Genomic DNA, 22,675 nt, shown 5'->3' with positions numbered 1-22,675 from the left:
TCTCCTACTTGGTCAGGCCCTAACTGAGCCAGGTTCAGGCCTTCTAACCCCTCCATCCAGCCTTGTCACCTATTGCAGGTGTAGTGGGGTGAGGTTGAATTTACCCACAGGCTCTCATTAATCCCTTCAGGCCCAGTGTTGGGTTGGTGCACCTCATCACAGAGCCATTTACTTCTGTAGTTAATGGATGTTGTCATGGTTACAGGGCCAGCCGGACCTCTGACCTCTTTCTGCTCTGTCTGAGTGCATCCCTTCACCCTCGCCTACACTGGGGGCGGGGGTGGCGGGGGTGGCGGGGGGGGAATTGATCTAAGTTACGCAACTTCAGCTACTTGAATAACGTAGCTGAAGTCCATGTACTTAGATCGACTTACGGTGGTGTCTTCACCGCGGTAAGTTGACTGCTGCCGCCCCCCCCATCCCCCCTTCGACCCTCGCTGGATCGATCGCTGCCCGCCAATCTGGCGGAAAGTGTAGACATACCCTTCATGTCTTAGGCCTTGTGCCTTTACCCATCCTGGGGTGGAATTCTGTCATTCTCGCAATCTTAGACCAGGCCCTCAGCTTACAGTACCCTTTGTATCAATCATGTTTGCCCAGCTGGTCCAACTGAATATTGTTTATTAAACAAAAGGAGCAAAGCACTTAGAGAAAAAAGTATTCTGAAACAATAAAGAGCATACAGTCATCTATTTTACATAAAGCCTTATTATTCACTGATGGTAACTTGTGTCTCTGTCTGATTCTCTGAACAACCTCTCTTGATATACAGTCCCTTTTTAAATGTCCTATATTTTTTTTGATCTCTTGGTTTCCTGAGCCTTTTCCTGTCTTGACACTCTCTCTTAACAGCCCTCATTTTTTTGCAGAGAAGTAACTAGTTCTAGAGCCATTTTTCTTTTCCTACTCATTTTTTTCCCCAAGACCGCCTATGAAACTAAACCAATATATCTATATAGTAAATATCACAATAGCCAGGTCAACATACAGTAATCATAAATGACTAAAGAACATCTGTCACAGGTGTTAAATGACAAATTGAGCCACCAAATGTGTGGGTGAGTACAGGTTTAAATGAACCAATGTCTTTCATCCTGAAAAGGAACCACACTTTTGAAAATTGAACTCAAATTTGGGCAAATTTGTAGGGTACATTCAAAGCACCTTGATAGCCACTTTTTCATGCTGTATCCACTATTGATACACTATATTATGTTATTGGAGTGGTTGCTGGTTTATGTTTCAGCTTTTCCTTTTGAGAAGATTGCTGAGGTAGATACCAAATGCTGACAGTAGTAAGTAGGGCATTAGAGTGCCACAAAAACATTATCTGCTTTGAAAATATATATATTTTACATTTTTACAAAAGAGTAATAATTTTTATTTTTGCTTGGAAGTCTTTTTGTGAGAAAGTAAGGCATGTTAGGCAGAAAACTGCCATTTTCACATGTAAATACTTGTGAAGCAAAAATGGGTAATTGTCCACAGCTTGTCATAGTAGTACTTAGGACTTACTGTCTGAGCAATTCTCATCATAAAAGAGTTTCATACACATTAATGAACCAGTACAGCAGCACTTAGGCAAAATTAATTTTAGAAACATTTGGGGTTTGATTGCACCATTTTTCCATCTACACCTCTGTGCAGGAGGAACTCCATGTCATTTACATGTCTTTCTACCTCTTCTGGTGCAGTCAGGTAGTTAAGTCAGTGGAGCCTGCACACAATAAGTGAAGTAGAAAGGGAGTCTGAGTTGACTAAGCCTTGTTCAGAAACAGGTATGTGTGGTGAAATCCTGATCCTAATGAAGTCAGTGGGAGTTTTGCCATTGACTTTGAGGCTGGGATTTCACCCAAGATGTCCAAAATCTCAAACATTGTTTTATAAATTTCCAAATATATTCCTTGTTTCTATAAGAACTATATTGACAAAAATGGAAGATGATTCCTGATTAATGCAGAGTGCTTGAACAATGACAGCACAAGCTTCCTCATAATGCCCCAACAATCTGTCCCTAACTGTCTCTGGGAAGCCCACATCTAAGATATGGATATGGATAAATTGGAGTCCAGTGAAGGGCAACAAAAATGATTAGGGGTCTGGAACACATGACTTATAAGGAGAGGCTGAGGGAACTGGGATTGTTTAGTCTGCAGAAGAGAAAAATGAGCGGGGATTTGATAGCTGCTTTCAACTACCTGAGAGGTAGTTCCAGAGAGGATGGTTCTAGACTATTCTCAGTGGTGGAAGAGGACAGGACAAGGAGTAATGGTCTCAAGTTGCAGTGGGGGAGGTTTAGGTTGGATATTAGGAAAAACTTTTTCACTAGGAGGGTGGTGAAACACTGGAATGCGTTGCCTAGGGAGGTGGTGGAATCTCCTTCCTTAGAAGTTTTTAAGGTCAGGCTTGACAAAGCCTTGGCTGGGATGATTTAATTGGGGATGGGTCCTGCTTTTGAGCAGGGGGTTGGACTAGATGACCTCCTGAGGTCCCTTCCAACCCTGATATTCTATGATTCTATGATTCTATGAAGAGAGTGGTTTTGTCACCATCCATGTTTAATCAAAAGCCTCTATGCTGAGATTGCCAGCAAAGGTACTATTTAGTACCAGTGTGGATGATGGTCTTGATGATGTGGATACCCTTACGCTACAAACAAGACTCATCCATTTAGATCACATAGTCAACCAATCAGCTATCAAAGAGTAACTAGCTTTTGTCAACTGCTGACCTGAATTATATTTAGGGTCCTACCAAATTCACAGCCATGAAAAATGAGTCACGGACCATGAAATCTGATCTCCCCCGTGAAATCTGGCTATTGTGGGGGCAACCAGATTTCACAGAGTTGGGAGGATGGAAAGTGGCAGCTACTGGCTGGGAGCCCCTCTTTGAGGTCAGTGGCAACACCAGAAGCAGCGCAGAGGTGAGGTGGCCTGGTATGGGGGAGCAGGTTGTCACTTGGGCGGGGGGAGAATAGGGCTGGCCTTACAGGTGGCCAAGTGGGCGACCACCCAGGGCCCAGTGGTGAGGGGGGTGCCATGGTTACCTCTCACACACACAGCCTGCTGAAACCCCTTTAACTCCCAAGCTCTGGGCTCCTGCTGCCAGTCCTGGAGGGGCTAGGAAGGGACAGGACTTCCTCTTCCTTTGCACGGGCCACTCCTGAAGCTATCTCCAGGAACCTCCCTGGCTGCAGGAAGCTCCATGGCTGCTGGCTGGGAGTCCAGCTCTGAAGGCAGCCCTGCCACTTGCAGTAGCACAGAAGTGAATGTGGCATGGCATGGTATTGCCACCCATACTCCTGCGCTGCTTCTGCGGGTGGCACTGCCTTCAGAGCTGGGTGCCTGGCCAACCACTGCCCTCCGGCTGCCCAGGTCTGAAAACAGCAGCACAGAAGTAAGGATGGCAATACCACGACCCTCCTACAAAAGCCTTGTAAGCCCCCCACCATCCCCACAACTCCATTTTGTGTTGGGAGCCCCCACAGTTATAATATAGTGAAATTTCAGATTTAAATATCTGAAACTGAAATGTATGTTTTTTTTAAAATCCTATGACCATGAAATTGACCAAAATGGGACCGTGAATTTGGTAGAGTCCTAATTATACTTGAACTGGTAACCTAAAACTGAAACTGGATCCCATTACCACCCCTGTCACATATATACTTCCTAGTCCAAAATCTAAAGAGATGGGTATGTTATATTTTGAATACACTCTGCTTCAGAAGTTATACTTGCTTAGTTTCATTTCAGAGTTATTATTTAAAAGGTTTTGAAGTTGGAACTTATATATTTACTGTATTCCTACTAAAATTCGATAGTTCTCTGATGGCTTAACCACATGATCAGTGCTGAGTAAGGGATAAAACACTTCCAAAGAACTTTCTCATGAACCACATTTTAGTTATGAGCAGAACAGGCCAGATCCTGAGCTGAGGTAAATTGGCATAGCTACAGTGAAATCAATTGAAGTGACTGCTTCTTGGGGCAGCTGGTACAGGTACCCACAAGGGGAGAGGCAACTCTCTATCTAGTCCTGAGTGGAGAGCAGGATCTGGTCCAAGAGGTAACTATAACAGGACTACTTGGAAATAGTGACCATAATATAACAACATTTAACATTCCTGTGGTGGGAAGAACACCTCAACAGCCCAGCACTGTGGCATTTAATTTCAGAAAGGGGAACTATACAAAAATGAGGAGGTTAGTTAAACAGAAATTAAAAGGTACAGTGACTAGAGTGAAATTGCTGCAAGCTGCATGGACACTTCTCAAAGACACCATAACAGAGGTTCAACTTAAATGTATACCCCAAATTAAAAAACACAGTAAAAAAACTAAAAAGGAGCCACCGTGGCTTAACAACCATGTAAAGGCATTGTTTAAAAAGTGGAAGTCAAATCCTAGTGAGGTAAATAGAAAGGATCATAAACACTGCCGAATTAAATGTAAAAATGTAATAAGAAAAGCCAAAAAGGAGTTTGAAGAACAGCTAGCCAAAAACTCAAAAGGTAATAACAAAATGTTTTTTAAGTACATCAGAAGCAGGAAGTTTGGTAAACAACCAGTGGGGCCCCTGGACGATCAAGATACAAAAGGAGCACTTAAAGATGATAAAATCATTGCAGAGAAACTAAATGAATTCTTTGCTTCAGTCTTCATGGCTGAGGATGTTAGGGAGATTCCCGCACCTGAGCCGTCTTTTGTAGGTGACATGTCTGAGGAATTGTCACAGATTGAAGTGTCACTAGAGGAGGTTTTGGAATTAATTGAGAAACTTAACAGTAACAAGTCACCGGGACCAGATGGCATTCACCCAAGAGTTCTGAAATAACTCAAATGTGAAATTGTGGAACTATTAACTATGGTTTGTAACCTGTCCTTTAAATCAGCTACTGTACCCAATGACTGGAAGATAGCTAATGTAATGCCAATATTTAAGAAGGGCTCTCAAGGTGATTACAGACCGGTAAGTCTAATGTCAGTACCAGCCAAATTAGTTGAAACAATATTAAAGAATGAAATTGTCAGACACATAGATGAACATAAATTGTTGCACAAAAGTCAACATGGTTTCTGTAAAGGGAGATCATGTCTTACTAATCTATTAGAGTTATTTAAGGGGGTCAACAAACATGTGGACAAGGGGGATCCTGTGGACATAGTGTACTTAGATTTTCAGAAAGCCTTTGACAAGGTCCCTGTCACAGGGTCCGCATAGGCTTTTACCTCCTCGTGCCTGTGCCCTGTGTTGTCTGGCCAGATAAAGAGTCCCAACGCCTTCTTTGGTGCTTCACCCTTGTGTCTTTATTTACAATGCAACCGTGTACTCCCTTTTATTCCCCCAACAGCTATCCCCATTCAGACCCTTCCCAGGGTCTCCTGGCCCGTGAGGCTCCTTGCCTTTGGTGAGGAGACAGAGCTGCAAGCCTCCTATCCCCTCCCAGGCTAACCTCCCGACTGAGCTTTCTCCAGGGCTTTTATAGCCCTTCCCTTTCTCGGCCCAGCTGCCGCGCTTAGCTCAAGTCTTTGCTGTAAACCGGCCCTTGTTACGGACTGCAGCTGGGCTCTCTGCTGGCTGCCTGGGCCCCTGCACCTGGGTTCCCTACCAGCAAGCAGGGCTTAGCCAGCATTTTGGCAGGGCATTCAAGGGGTTTTACCCCTGTCCTGCCACAGTCCCTCACCAAAGGCTCTTACATAAATTAAGTTGTCATGGGATAAGAAGGAAGATCCTTTCATGGATTGAGAACTGGTTAAAAGACAGGGAACAAAGGGTAGGAATAAATGGTAAATTTTCAGAATGGCGAGGGGTAATTAGTGGTATTCCCAAGGGTTAGTCCTAGGACCACTCCTATTCAACTTATTCATAAATGATCTGGAGAAAGGGGTAAACAGTGAGGTGGCAAAGTTTGCATATTATACTAAACTGCTAAGATAGTTAAGACCAAAGCAGACTGTGAAGAACTTCAGAAAGATCTCATAAAACTAAGTGATTGGGCAACAAAATGGCAAATGAATTTTAATGTGTATAAGTGTAAAGTAATGCACATTGGAAAAAATAATCCCAACTATACATACAATATGATGGGGGCTAATTTAGCTACAAATAATCAGGAGAAAGATCTTGGAGTCATTGTGGATAATTCTCTGAAGACGTCCATGCAGTGTGCAGTGGCAGTCAAAAAAGCAAACAGAATGTTAGGAATCATTAAAAAAGGGATAGAGAATAAGACAGAGAATATCTTTTTGCTCTTATATAAATCCACGGTACGCCCACATCTTAAATATTGCATACCGTACAGATGTGGTCCCCTCATCTCAAAAAAGATATACTGGCATTAGAAAAGGTTCCGAGAAGGGCAACTAAAATTATTAGGGGTTTGGAATGGGTCCCATATGGGAGAGATTAAAGAGGTTAGGACTTTTCCGTTTGGAAAAGAGGAGACTAAGGGGGGATATCATAGAGGTATATAAAATCATGAATGGTGTGGAGAAAGTGAATAAGGAAAAGTTATTTACTTGTTCCCATATTTTAAGAACTAGGGACCACCAAATGAAATTAGTGGGTAGCAGATTTAAACAAATAAAAGGAAGTTCTTCTTCACTCAGCGCACAGTCAACCTGTGGAACTCCTTGCCTGAGGAGGTTGTCAAGACTAGGACCATAACAGGGTTTAAAAGAGAACTGGATAAAGTAATGGAGGTTAAGTCCATTTATGACTATTAGCCAGGATGGGTAAGGAATGGTGTCCCTAGCGTCTGTTTGTCAGAGGGTGGAGATGTGACAGATTTTCACTACCATTCTGCCTGGGGCCACTGTTGATCAGGCTGGGGCCACAGGATCTTTTTGGGAGGAGATGATAAGGCACACCAAGTGTCTAAATTTTAAAGCTTTATTAATAAAATAATAAAATAGCAGAGAGTGTTGGGAATGCTCCCACGTCACTCAGGGGAAGAAAGAAAGTGTTAATGCCCCAAGCCCTAACCCACATTCATACTCACTCACAACCCAGACTGGCCAAGGCTGAGTGTAACGTCAGAAGACGGGAGCGGAGGAAGGTGAACGGGAGTGCTGTGCTGGGCCCAGGCCATCCAAGGATCTGCTGTGCTCTCTAGGTTGCTCCAGCTCTCAGTAGGATTCCTGGGCTCCTATGGGGGTGTTCCTCTGTTCCCATTGCTCTTTGTGCCAGTCCAAACTGGCTTTCTGTGGTCTCTTTCCCTTTCCCAAAACACCCAGTTTCAGGGCCGTGAGATAGTTCTGTTTGTTCCTGGCTGGCCTTCGCCGTCTTGCACCTTTTCCCGGCCCCTGCATTTTGTTCAACAACTCTCCTTTCTCACGGCTGGTCGGGGAGGTTGGACTGCCCCCTTTTCTGTCTTGGCAGGTAGCAGGGCCTTGGGGTATGACAGAGATGGATGGCAGGAGAGAGATCACTTGATCATTACCTGTTAGTTTCACTCCCTCTGGGGCATCTGGTTTGACCACTGTCAGTAGACAGGATACTGGGCTAGATGGACCTTTGGTCTGACCCAGGATGGCCATTCTTATGTTCTTACACTGCCTCAGGATCTGATCCAAAGTGTATAAAGGAAAAGTATCTGAGAGGACTGCAGCAGACTGAAGATCCCATGAGGGCTAGCAAAGATTTGGTTAGCCAAAAATAAGAAAGAATACTATTAGCTTTTTTTTGTTTGTTTTTTTTTTAAATCTGCAGCTTCATGTAATTTCCACCTCAAGAAAAAAGTGCCTCTTTTTTTATATAAAATACATCTCTGGGAGATATAGATTCATGGGTATTCTAAATCAAGCTGGGAAATACTATTTTCAAAGGTGGTTCTTCCAGGAATGGCATCAAATCATTATAACTCACTATCTAGTGTAGATGAATCACTGGATGTGATTAAATAGATGTGCGAACTGGATAAAAAGTAACTATCACGGCCCTTAAATGACGTATCCGTTTTTATCATGTTCTCTGGAGTCAACCGCTGGCTCCTGTGAACTTTATCTCTCCACCTCCCTTTGCTTAATTCAATTACTTCATTTGTAACTTTAAACTATAAATAAAGCGTTTTTAAAAAATGCCTTAATATAAATAAATATTTTCTTGATTCTTGCATGAAGCAGTTAGTAATATGGATTCAGGCACATATTTGGTTGCCAACTTCCACTACAGAGGTAGAAGTAGCGATCATTCTGAAAATGTGTGTACTTTTTTTTATTTATTTGAAATACCTGATTAGTAAAAATACGAAAAGTCAGAAACAATTATAAATCATGTCTGCACTCTCAGCCAATCGTTGCTTTCAATTTCCCAGCACTCTGAAATCATCTGTGCTGCTCAAGAACGTTCATAAATTGATTGCATGGGTACTACTGCAGCATACAAATATTTTGAAAAAACTACTAGCGGAAAAAAAGAAAACTCTGAGTATGAGTGTGACTATCACATGTCAGTTTTAGAGGTGTTCACTGGCTAGATTAATGTAACAATAAGGTTTAAGAAGACAAAAATCTCAAGAGCATATTTTGGATTAACGCCTTCAATCCTGAATTCTTTACTACCACACTTACAATGTAGCTTCCTTCTATATTGATTTTAGGGGTATAATGTAGTTCATCACAGGCATTTTGTAAATTGTATTAGAGAAATTTCCTTCACATTTGATGGAAATTAAACTAAAATGCTGGTGACATGCATAAGATACTGACATGATAGAAGGCCAGAATTACAAAGTTCAGTTCATACTCAGCTTCAAAGTCACAGAGGTATTGGGACTTGGCGTTTTGGTTCAGCTCTATACAGAAAGCTGTGAAGTTCAGAATTTGATAGTGTGTCCCAGGTTTATATTTGAGGAAATGAAAAATGTTCAGATGTAAACACAATGCATTTGTCTCTGGCTTGAGAACCAACTTGACAGCAAAGATGGAGGATCGTGCAGCCTGTATCTCATAAACTGTTCAGAGGAATCCTATTGGACCACAAGTTTTGAAGAAAATAGTGATCAATCAGCCAGTTGCCAAAGAGCGTATAAAGATTCAGGATTGGATTCTGAGCTGGTAAACTGGCAAAGCTACTTTGAAGTCAGTAGAGCTGTGCTGTCTAAACCTGCTGAGAATCTAGCTCTTAGTGTACCGCCTATGATCTTCCTGCATTGAAAACAATTGAGTGACATGATAGGGCTGAATTATTCAGGGTTTAAACACACAGGTCCAAAAGTGTCCCAGATTCAGACAGACACTAACATTGATGCTGAATGTTTGCCACTTCTCAGTTCAATAAAAGTGTATCTGCTGCAAACCACATGAGTAACTAGGAGGATATGTGAGTTAAGTTTGGGTATGATTATTATGACTGGGTGAACGTTCAAATTAACATTTTGGATCAAATTGTCTGCTGGTATAAATCAATGTGGCTTCATTGAAGTCAATGGACCTGTGCCAATTTATACCAGCAGGCATTCTGGCCCTTCACATAACAAAACCAAATACAACTTTATAAGTGCATTATAAAATTTTGATTAACAGACATTTCAACTTACTGTATATAGAGTCATCCACAAAAATTGTTTTTTTAACTATTTATATTTAAAACTAGTTGAAAATTTTCCAGTGGAACAGTTTTTCAGTGGAAACTGCTCATCAATCAAAATCAAACAGTTTTGTGGGAACATGTCAATTTTTGTCAAAATTTTAATGGGGAGTTATCAAAATGTTTATCTAAAATGGATTAGAATAACCAACAGGATAAAGTAAAAAAAGAAACATTTCATAATTATAAAAAAAAATATTTTGACTTTATCAAAATGGGTTGATAAGGTTCAAATGAATTTTCAGTACACTTCTGAGATTTCAAATTTGCATCCCAATTCAGAATGAAAGCAAATTTTGAATTACCAAAATTTTCCTGGGGATGGAAATTCCACTTTTCATCCAGTACTACGTAGAAGATACTATCATTGTTATGTATATTTCCTTGCTTAGCTGAACATAACTAAACCATTCTGATATTAAGATGCTAAATGAAAAACAAGGAATTACCTTCAGCAGATGAAATCTACCAAAAAGCTAGCAGGTTGCAACAGTTATATCATCAAGCTGATTTGTATCAATATAAATCTCTGTAAACACATCACTAGAATTTGCGCCTGGTTTCCCTCTGAAGGTGATACAGATTAGTAAAAATGCTGATATAGGCTAAAGGACTGATTCAAAGTCCACTGAAATAAATGGGAGTCTTTCCAAGGACTGTAATGGCCCTTTTGGACTGCTTCAGTCTTTTATCTGCTAGTCTGTTCCTTTGTAGATGTAACTGAAAACCATGTTCTCATTATATTAACATGGCATTTTCTAGACAATGTAAGACTGGGTCTTAAAAAATAAAAAGAAGAAGAATATTCCAGGACAAATCTCCATTTAATGTTATGACACCCTAAAGAGCTCTTACCGGCGACACAACTGTCAGTATCAGTTGTTCTCTTATAATGCTTCCACAGCTCCTTCAGACTTGATGCATTACCACTTCAACCTACTGTTTCCTACTTTACATGATATGAAATACTTCCATTGATGCAGTATTAGGTCAACAGCATTTTGAATTCAGCATGATTTCAGTGAAACAGTTAAGTGGTTTTATTGACACTGTAGGCATACGACAAATCTACAAAAAGGTCATATTTTTGGAGTTTAATGTACTCACCCTACACATCTACATCATACATCATTTGAGAATATATTTATGTACATTTAAATGAAGCATGATGTGGAGCTGCCAAGTGGTGTCAAAGGCCTGTAGGCGAGGTGAAACCATGGTATCCAAAATGAGTGTCATTTTTTTTTTTTGGCAGTTCCAGAAACACTGCAACATGACTATGACTAGAGTTGTTACTGTTTACATTAATTCCAACACCTTAATGCAATGTTTATTGGTCAACGCTACCAAACAACAATGGATTAAGAGATTAGTACTGATTTTGTGTGAGCAAGTTTTTGTTTGTTTTTTGAGAAATGATGGAGCTGTTTGACATTGACAAAAATGGCAAATCTCACTGAAGGCTGTGTACCAGTAGCACCAGCAGAGGTAGGTTGTGAGCCCATAGTTTGTCCTGGACAGTTGGTAGATATAAATGTATGTCAATTCCCAATCTAATGCTCCTCCATTTTTAAGCTTTTGTGCATACAATGTAGCATCTAGTCTGCTTGGTAGATGGTTTTAATTTGTAATTGCCTATGCATGTAGTACCAGCCTTTTGAAATATTCTAGAAATTAGCTTTTTAATTCAGTGACACTTATGTACAGGTCAGTATTGGTGTAAACAAAGACAATGCACAGCTTCATATTGGGCTCCAGTCAAAGTGCCCATTAAACAAAAATGGCAATTTTGAAACATACAGATCTAAGTTATAGCTATATTAGAATAAGTCTGTCTAATTGAACAATATGAAAAGCGGTGGTGGAAATAATAACACAATACTCTGGAAATTTTACCTCTACAGGGAAGTTACAGTACATGGAGAATACAGACCCCTTAGAGCTTTCATCAAAGATAAAAAGACCCTCCACAAACTTTGACAGAAAGGTGTTTAAGAAAATCAGAAGAATGAAAAACTCTCAAAAGCTACCCAGGCTGGACAGAATTTTCTGATACTGGCAGCAGAAGCCAGGAGAGATGAATTGTATTGGCACCTACTGGATGAGTTTTCTACTGTAGGTGATTTGCCACCCAATACTCTGTCGCAGGGATTGGTTTCAGAAATACATAAGCAAGTCAATTTGGCACATGGCAGAGTTGCATTGAAACCAAGAAATAAAACAGACTCTGAATCTTATCAGAAAGCATCATGTTCACCTGCTTCTATGGACACCAGAGCAAGCATGTCCTCCAGTAACTGGTCCGGTTGCAGATTTGCTTGAGAAAAACATACAAAACACACAAGACACCAAACAAAAGAGAAACATTTGAGAGAGCAACCTATCCAAGGGAGGAAACACTTCAAAGAGTAGATGACATTGTGCAGGATATGTGTGGATTGCTATGGACGCAGTTGATCACTCAACATGCCTTTCTTCCTAGCGGAGTAAAACAACCCTTAAAATAAAAACATCCAGTTACACTGCAACAATACAGTCACCTTAACACATTGCATTTTATGAGCTGACTGAAGACTTAGAGAGTTATCTTATGTACAGCGCAAAGACTCTTCTCCTGGCCAAGCTGCTACAAAGCATAAAGCCCTACTTCCTGCAGATGTATAAGCTGCAAGCTATTATAGTAACAAATTACAGACAAGATTAGTAAAACACTATGGTTCTGCAAATTCATTCCAGAATGGACAAGGTTAGTGCACCATTGTTCTATGAAACACAATGGGATTATCTGATGATGTTCAAGCTGCTAGTAATCTGCAGAAGGAACTTAAATCATCCAAATGTTTTGTGGATGTTCTTCTGTCCAGTGAGACTGATGAACAGCTCTCAAATGAACAAGTGGTTTTGTTTAATATGGCTTCAATCCTTTGGTCTGAAATAGCCAAAATGAAAGCTGTGGGATATTATCCAAAGCCAGGTGACTGTAGTTTACAGAGGTCAGCTACTTTTGGGCCCCAATTGGTGCAGGAATTTGTCCTGTAGTTGATAGATGAAGAGGCATATAATTCAGGCAGCGGTGATTGTCATCCTTCAGAAGACTTTCAAAGGAGGGACCTTTGAATTGTGGAATACATAGTATTTATGACTTCCAAAATTGTGTCATCACTGCACATAAGCCTCGTTGCACAGCTATATCATGAATTTGAGTCTTGCAATTTAATTGACATGCATGGATTTTGCATCCATTATGATGATCTGAGTCCATTCATCACTAGTGCTTCAAAAACTGAAGTAAAAAGACTCCAGGGAGGTGCATTGTTTCCAAATGGAATTGTACTACTTCATGCTTGTAGAAATCACACCTGTATAAATGATGGTATAGACATCTGTGATGGGGTCCCAGGAGTGCAACCTGGACTGTGGGACCACTGAGTCCTCTGTCCGACCAACCTGGAGTACCCCCCTCACACTGTGATGCTGTGTCAAGCCACAAACCTCTGGCAGTTACTGCACTTACACAGATATCCACAGGCAGGGACACACCCAGCTGAGCTGCAAGAATGATTTCTCATAAATCATCAATAGGGAGGCTCCAGCCAATTTTCCCCAGCTTCCCAGCCTTGCACCCCAGAATTGTACCATCTTGCACTGGTCAGAAGCCTGGTCAGTGTAAGTTCATTACCCAGTCCACCATTCCCTCGATGCTGAGAGGAGGAGAGGAACATAAGAATGGCCATACTGGGTCAGACCAAAGGTCCATCAAGCCCAGTATCCTGTCCTCTGACAGTGGCCAATGGCCCGTGCCCCAAAGAGAATAAACAGACAGGTTATCATCAAGTGATCCATGCCCTGTCACCCAATCCCTGCTTCTGGCAAACAGAGGCTAGGGACACCATTCCTTCCCATCCTGGCTAATAGCCATTGATGGACCTATCTTCCACAAATCCAACTAGCTCCCTTTTGAACCCCATTATAGTATTGGCCTTCACAACACCCTCTGGCAAGGAGTTCCAGAGGTTGACAGTGCATTGCATGAAACAATACTTTTTAAAAAGAGCTGGGATTTCCCAAACATGCCAACCAAAAGACACTGTTTTAGATAAAATATAAAACAGATTTATTAACTACAGAAAGATAGATTTTAAGTGATTAAAAGTAGCAAGCATAGAGATCAAAGTTTGTTACCTAAGAAATAAAAATAAATGTGCAGTCTGAGTTCTACAAACTAACCAGGATTTGATTCAAGCAGATGGTACAAACAGGTCACAGATCCACAATACACAGGCTGGGACTCTTTCCCAGCCTGGGTCCATCCTTCCCCAGTTCAAAATCTTTCTCCTTCTGACGTTGCTCAAGGTGTCGATTTTGGGGAATGGAAGAAGAGAAGCCATGTGATGATGTCACTTTCCCCTCTTTTGTAGTTTCTTCCAGCTTGCTGTGACATGGATGGGGATCAGGCAGTCCCAACTGGTCAAGCAGTCTCTATTATCTACATGTTCTCTCTGAAAAGTCTCCATTGTATGCATTTTCTAGGATAGTGGATTCTTTCATTGATGGGCGTTGATGAGCCATTAACAGCTGTCTAGCTACTCTATTCTTGTACCTGAAAGGCTGGTTGTGTGTGTTCCCAACCTCACAACATATTTCAGTAACACACACACACATAGAAAAACTTCATAACTTCACAAACAATGATAGCACATACAATCCATCAGGATATTAATGTTCAACAGATCAAGACTTTTAAAATGATACCTCACAAGGCAAACTTTGTACAAAACATAATTACATGACAGTGGTGAATATTGGGGTTCCAGTGTGCTGCTTTGATGTACAGAGTGTAACAACGTCAATCTAGAGACCATTGATGGAAATAATATCTTCCATTTAATGGCTAGAGGGGTATTTCAAGAACAGTCTGCCAATAGTCCAGCATCACAAGAAATATGACTGAAGCACGAGAAAGAAAAGTAATTCATTCTCCCCAGGTAATCAAAGTCTCCTATGCCATGTCTGTAGTCAGAAGTATCTTCCCTGCTCAGAACTGTGTACATGGCAAGGCAATGAAGACTGGTATCCCATGCACTCTAAACAGAGGTGATAATGATGAACAAATCGGTGGCTGTGATTTTGACTAGAAATATCACCAAATTACATTTCAATGATATTTGTGGAAATGAATTATTAGATTTTGTTTTACCCTTTGGATCGTTTTTATGATGCTTTGAAGTTACAAAAAATCCAATTTTTAGGTCTTGAAATAAGAGAGTGTCATTAAACTAACGGCAACTAATGCAAGTCTTTCAGAGTGGTCATTTTAATGTGTTGATGCTGTCATTATTTACCTTTGTTTCTATGGTAATGATCCCACATGACAGCTCCCCCTCAGACCTCATGTTAAAGTAGGCATAATAATACATCATTTGAAGGTTTATGTGCATGTGTGTTGAGAGGGTACATTAAGTTTACCAAATTGGTGGTGTCTGTCACTTTGCTATTGTAACACCCCTGAAAATCATAAATTCAATGACTCCATTTACCTAATTCTAGGTCCTTTATTTTCCAATAAAATCACTGAGGTTACACAGGTGGGTGTTTTTGGCACTTAAGGGGGTGGGGAAAACAACCATGCAAACTTTCAGTTTTTATAATGTTATTGTTGTTTTTAAAACAAGTGATAAAAATACTGAAATCACCAAAGACACTTTAAGCATAAAAAATGTTAAACCATTTCATTCAAAGAAGAGGAAAAACAAAACTGTAGCCAGGTTGTCAATAGAGTCGTAGAATCATAGACTTTAAGGTCAGAAGAGACCATTATGATCGTCTAATCTGACCTCCTGTACAACGCAGGGCACATAATCTCACCCACCCACTCCTGTAACAACCTCCTAACCTATGTCTGAGCTACTGAAGTCCTCAAATCATGGTTTAAAGACTTCAAGGTGCAGAGAATCCTCCAGCAGGTGACCCATGCCCCACACTGCAGAGGAAGGCCAAAACCCCCCAGGGCATCTACCAATCTGCCCTGTAGGAAAATTCTTTTCCTACCCCAAATACGGTGATCAGCGAAGCCCTGAGCATGGGGCAAGACTCACCAGCCAGCCACCCAGGAAAGAATTCTCTGTAGTAACTCAGATCCCATCCCATCACAGGTCATTGGGCCTATTTACTGCTAATAGTCAAAGATCAATTCATTGCCAAAATAGGCTATCCCATCATACTATCCCCTCCATAAACTTACCAAGCTTAGTCCTGAAGTCAGATATGCCTTTTGCTCCCACTGCTCCCCTTGGAAGGCTGTTCCAGAACTTCATTCCTCTGATGGTTAGAAACCTTTGTCTAATTTCAAGTCAAAACTTCCTGGTGGCCAGTTTATATCCATTTGTTCTTGTGTCCACATTGGTACTGAGCTTAAACAATTCCTCTCCCTCCCCGGTATTTATCCCTCTGATATATTTATAGAGAGCAACCATATCTCCCCACAGCCTTCTTTCGGTTAGGCTATACAAGCCAAGCTCTTTGAGTCTCTTTCATATGACAGGTTTTCCATTCCTCGGATCATCCTAGTAGTCCTTCTCTGTACCTGTTCCAGTTTGAATTCATCCTTCTTAAACATGGGAGACCAGAACTGCACACAGTATTACAGATGAGGTCTCACCAGTGCCTTGTATAACGGTGCTAACACCTCCTTATCTCTACTGGAAATACCTCGCCTGATGGATCTCAAGACCGCATTAGCTTTTTCCACAGCCGTATCACATTATGCTGCTGTCTGATTGCGTACTGTGTTCAGAGCAGCATCTGTCATACTCTGAGGTCTTTCTCCTCCTCTGTTACTTCCAAGTGATGCTTCCCCAGTTTATAACAAACATTCTTGTTATTAATCCCTAAATGCATGACCTTGCACTTTTCACTATTAAATTTCATCCTATTACTATTACTCCAGTTTACAAGGTCATCCGGATGTTCCTGTATGATATCCTGGTCCTTCTCTGTATTGGCAATACCGTCCAGCTTTGTGTCATCCGCAAATTTTATTAGCACATTCCCACTTTTTGTGCCAAGGTCAGTAATAAAAAGATTAAATAAGACTGGTCCCAAAACCGATCCCTCAGGAACTCCACCAGTAACCTCCCTTCAGCTTGACAGTTCACCTTTCAGTGTGACCCATTGTAGTCTCCCCTTTAACCAGTTCCTTATCCACCTTTCAGTTTTCATGTTGATCCCCATCTTTTCCAATTTAGCTAATAATTCCCCAGGTGGTACCATAACAAATGCCTTACTGAAATTGAGGTAAATTAGAGCCACTGTGTTTCTTTTGTCTAAACAAGCTGTTACCTTCTTAAAGAAAGAGATCAGGCTGGTTTGGCACAATCTACCTTTTGTAAAATCATGTTGTATTTTGTCCCAATTACCATTGACCTTAATGTTCCTAACTACTTTCTCCTTCAAAATTTTTTCCAATACCTTGCATACTACAGATGTCAAACTAATAGGCCTGTAGTTACCCAGATCACCTTTTTTCCTTTCTTAAAAATAGGAACTATGTTAGCAATTCTCCAGTCATACGGTACAACCCCTGAGTTTACAGATTCATTAAAAATTCTTGCTAATGGGCTTGCAATTTCGTGTGCCAGTTCCTTTAATATTCTTGGATGAAGATTATCTGGGCCCCCCAATTTAGTCCCATTAAGCTGTTCAAGTTTGGCTTCTGCCTCGGATGTGGTAATATCTACCTCCATATCCTCATTCCCATTTGTCATCCTATCATTATCTCTAAGCTCCTCGTTAACCTCATTAAAGACTGAGGCAAAGTATTTGTTTAGATATTGGGCCATCCCTATATTATCCTTAACCTCCACTCCATCCTCAGTGTTTAGCGGTCCCACTTCTTCTTTCTTATTTATATGTCTATAAACCAATAGTAAAAGATTCTAATTCCCTTTGCAAGGTCCAACTCTACATGGCTTTTGGCCTTTCTCACCTTACCCTACATGTTCTGACCTCAGTAAGGTAGCTTTCCTTGCTAATCCCTCCCGTCTTCCACTCCTTGTAGGCTTTCTGCTTTTACTTAGTCACCTCTCTGAGATGCTTGCTCATCCAGCTTGGTCTACAGCTCTTGCCTATGATTTTTTCCCCCTTTCTTGGGATGCAGGCTTCCGATAGCTTCTGCAGCTTTGACTTGAAATAATTCCAGGCCTCCTCCACCTTGAGATCCACAAGTTCTTCAGTTCAATCCACTTCCCTAACTGATTTCCTTAATTTTTTTTAAAAGTTAGCCCTTTTGAAATCAAAAATCCTAGTCACAGATCTGTTTTTGTTTATCCTTCCATTTAGTTTGAACTGAATTAGCTCATGATCGCTCGAACCAAGGTTGTCCCCTACAACCATTTCTTCTTTGAGGTCCTCACTACTCACCAAAACCAAATCTAAAATGGGATCCCCTCTTGTTGGTTCAGCAACTACTTGGTGAAGGAATCCATCGGCTATCGTATCCAGGAAAATTTGAGCCCTATTATTATTAAAATAAAAGGAGGACTTGTGGCACCTTAGAGACTAACAAATGTATTTGAGCATAAGCTTTCATGAGCTACAGCTCACTTCATCGGATGCATTCAATGGAAAATACAGTGCGGAGATTTATATACACAGAGAACATGAAACAATGGGTGTTACCATACACACTGTAATGAGAGTGTTCAGGTAAGGTGAGCTATTACCAGCGGGGGGGGGACCTTTTGTAGTGATAATCAAGGTGGGCCATTTCCACCTTGAAGATTATCTGGGCCCCCCAATTTAGTTGACAAGAACGTCTGAGGAACAGCAGGGTGGGGTGGGGGGGAATAAACATGGGGAATTAGTTTTACTTTTTGTAAGGACCCATCCACTCCCAGTCTTTATTCAAGCCTAAATTAATTGTGTCCAGTCTGCAAATTAATTCCAATTCAGTAGTTTCTCGTTGGAGTCTGTTTTTGAAGTTCACACAACAGAACCACTAACCCAGGAACCTATCCTTGCAACAAAGCCCGTTGCCAACTGTGTCCACATATCTATTCAGGGGACACCGTCATAGGGCCTAATCACATCAGTCACACTATCAGAGGCTCGTTCACCTGCACATCTACCAATGTGATATATGCCATCATGTGCCAGCAATGCCCCTCTGCCATATACATTGGCCAAACTGGACAGTCTCTACGTAAAAGAGTAAATGGACACAAATCAGATGTCAAGAATTATAACATTCAAAAACCAGTCGGAGAACACTTCTATCTCTTTGGTCGCTCGATTACAGACCTAAAAGTGGCAATTCTTCAACAAAAAAACTTCAAAAACAGACTCCAACGTCACCTTACCTGATCACTCTCATTAGAGTGTGTACGGTAACACCCATTATGTCATGTTCTCTGTGTATATAAATCTCCCCACTGTATTTTCCACTGAATGCATCCAATGAAGTGAGCTGTAGCTCACGAAAGCTTATGCTCAAATAAATTTGTTAGTCTCTAAGGTGCCACAGGTACTCCTTTTCTTTTTGCGGATACAGACTAACACGGCTGCTACTCTGAAATCTGCTATTATTATTACTAGCACTTGTCCTCCAGTCTATATCTGGGAAGTTAACGTCTCCCATGATCACACAATTCCCATTAGTATTTACTTCATTAAAAACAGTCCTCTGTCCATGAATGCTTCCCAGTGGCCATACATCCCAAAGCCCTCCTTATAGCACCACTGCCTGAGCCATCTGTTGGTCATCATAATATTGTCACACCTTTATTGCCCTTCTCTAGGAACAGGCAGAATCCCATTGAAGATCACCTGAGCCTCCATTTCCTTAAGCGTCTTCCCCAGCCTGGCATAGTCTTCCTTGATACGTTCCAGCAAGAATCTAGCCATATAATTTGTTCCCACATGAAGGACAATCAGTGGATTCTTTCCCGTTCCCATCAGAATCCTCCTCAGCCTCAGGTCCACATCCGGTATCTTAGCACCCAGCAGACAGCACACCCTTCTGTTCTCTGGATCAGCTCTGGTTACAGGCCTGTCTATTCTTCTCAGTAAGGAGCCCCTAATCACGTAGACCTGGCTTTTCCTGATGATGGTGCGATTCTCCAGTCTATCCCCTGTTCCCTCTGGATGCAAGTCCTCTCGATTCCTAGTCTCCCTTGCAATCTTCTGCAACCCATCCTGTATCCTCCTGGGGCTCATATTTGGTGTGGTTATCTCTATTGACTCTTCCCCTCTTCCTATAGGACTAGCTGCTCTTCTCTTCTTCCTTGCCCTCTCACCTTCAGTGACCACTTGCTGTGCCCTTTCTTCATTTTCCAACTCCGCAAACATGTTCCTGAGCTCTATTTCTCCTTCACTAGCCCGTCTTTTTCTCTGCCTGGTTCTCTTAGTCGCATGCTTCTACTTTCCTCACCCAGCAGTATCCCCTCAGAGTTCTTTGGTCCTGCTTCCATCTGCAAGTCTGAGCTTTTCCCTTCAGCGTCCTCATGTCTTTGCTCCACCATCTGCTTGAAACCTCTTCTAAACTCAACCAGAGTTTCCACCGGCATCTCCAGTCCTCAGATCTTTTCTTCCATCAGCTCTACCAGGCGGCACTTCATGCAGACAAAACTCTTTTCAGGTACCCCCTCCAGGATCATGTACATGCCACAGCTTCCACATCCAGTCATCTTCATTGTGTCTTCCAGTGCTTGGGTCACTACCATTGCTCCCTCTGTATCTGTCAGAGCCTTCCACCTAAGTCCTGTTAGTCTGGGAAACACAAACCAAACCAAAACACCCACCCAAAGCAAAACAGCCCCCCATCGAGCACCAAAACACTGCCAGAACATCACACACCCCCTTCACTAGCCTGTCTGTTCCTCTGCCTGCCTCTCTTAGTCTTCCCCCCAAACTTCCCTTGCAAACTCCCACTCAGACTCCTCTGTTTACAGGTCTGTTTGCTGGCTCCTGTGCCACTGCAGCTGTCAAAACATTTAAAAATAAAATAATAATTTAAGGGTATGTAATAAAGCCAAAAGCTGTACCTTAACATTGCTATAACTATGCCCTATAGTATCACAGTGCTTTCCATGTAAAATAGGTTGGGTAATAGCCATAACACCCCTGTACTATGCAGGAGGTGAGGCTAGATGATCAAAGTAGTCTCGTCTGGCTTTATAATCTATCATTTTATGATCTGTGATGTCTCTAGTGAATTTAATAGAATCTCTGGCTTTTCTCTACCTGAGGTTGGGTTATTTGATTGATTTTGATTTTGATTTATTGGCTGTGGGTCTTTTTCTTTATTTTTGGTAATTTGTGTCTTTTTATATACATATAGAAAAGGGGAAGGTCACGTAGAGAGAGATATTGGTGTAGTGAATATCATTCTTGTTAAAGCTATGTTGAGCAATGTTGCTGAAAGAGGATCGTTTTAAAGATTTTTCTAAAGGTGATCAGACTAGATTTCTCTGACAACCTCTAAGTACATTCCATAGCCAGAACCCCCTTCTAAAAATAATTTGTCTCCTGCTGTCATGCACATTGTCCTGGGCTTTGTAATCTGCATTGTCCCAAAACATTACAACTCTCTTGGTGGCTCATAGACTGATATGTGATTTTTAATGTAGCCAGGGCTTTATCCATGAATTGGCAACTCTTTAGGGCACTGCAATGATAAAATTAAGCCAAAAATGTATATCCATGAAGAGCAAACAGATGTCACAGCTGTATTAAGTTTGACACAGAAAATCCACACAAATCAAAGAATTCAGCTTATTTCCACCCCAACTTTAACTGTACGCCCTTATGCATGTGCATTTTAGTAGGGTCTTCTAACATGGGTCAAATCCTGTTCACATGACTTACACAAGTAGTCCCATTCAAACGAGGGCAATGACTCGTGGGGTGGCTCCAATTTGATCACATAACTCTGGGCAGTGTGCTCAGTATGTCATTTTGAACAAGTATCTCTGTCAATTACCTAATTTAAAAAAAAATATTTTAAAATGGATTGGTTTTCTGGAAGAAGGGAATGATGTGGCTAGTTTCCTGTCTTTAAGGGTTTGTTTTTGTTATCTGAGCACAAAAAGACGGCCATACTTGCAGGGCCAAATATCCCCGGGGGAACTTGGCTGAAGTCAATACAAGTCTATCAGGGATGACTATGCCCCATTATAATTTAGGTTTGGGGTTCTAGCAACTTCGAAATAGCCATGTCAAGTTTTGTCAAGAATTGATCATTCCTGTCAACTTCACTGTGGCTGAAAATAACCAGGAGTTTCTTCCCCATTTTCATACAAGTACTTTCTTAGATCGTAAGCTTCTTGGAGCAAGGATCGTCTTTTCTGTGTTTGTACAGAACCCTGGTCCACAATACTAATTATAAATGGTAACACTGCCTATGATCAAAGACTGGTCCCTCTGAATGGCACCAGCAGAGTAACAAATCTTAGAGGAGACTGAGCTATGGCTTTCCCCTCACTCTATACCAGCCCAATGGAGGTGGCCACGCATGGGAAGGGTGAGCATACAACAAGCATCCTAAGGGTGATGCAGCAATCATGCTCTTTTTACACACTAAGGTCTGGTCTACACTACACAATTGAAGCAAGGCAGCTTATGTCAACCTAGTTGTGTGTGTCTACACTTAAATTTCTCTCCTGTCAATGTAACTGCCCTACTATGCAGACTTAATAACACCATGTCCCTGAGGAGTGTTGAGTCAGGGTTGATGTAGTTATGTCAATGCAATGTCAGTGCAGACAGTGTGTTACTTACATTGACTCTTACTGGCTTCTGAGAGCTGTCCCACAATGTCCTACACTGACCTCTGCATAGATAGAAGTGTTCCCAGTGAAGACACCCACTGCTGATAAAAGGCGCATAGCGTACATACACACAATAACTGCAGCAGCTGTATGCCGATATAACATAGGTCGACATAATTTTGCAGTGTAGACATGGCCTAAGCGGCTCACTTTCTGAGCTCTTCCAGGGAAGATGTGATTTTTGGACAGCCCCTTACTCAAGGCTTTGTCATCATGGAACAACTGAGCCCATAAACTTAGGAGAGAAAAAATATTAT

Source organism: Lepidochelys kempii, chromosome 2, assembly GCF_965140285.1.
Source record: "Lepidochelys kempii isolate rLepKem1 chromosome 2, rLepKem1.hap1, whole genome shotgun sequence".
Taxonomy (NCBI): Eukaryota; Metazoa; Chordata; order Testudines; family Cheloniidae; genus Lepidochelys; species Lepidochelys kempii.
This window is presented reverse-complemented; position numbering follows the sequence as displayed.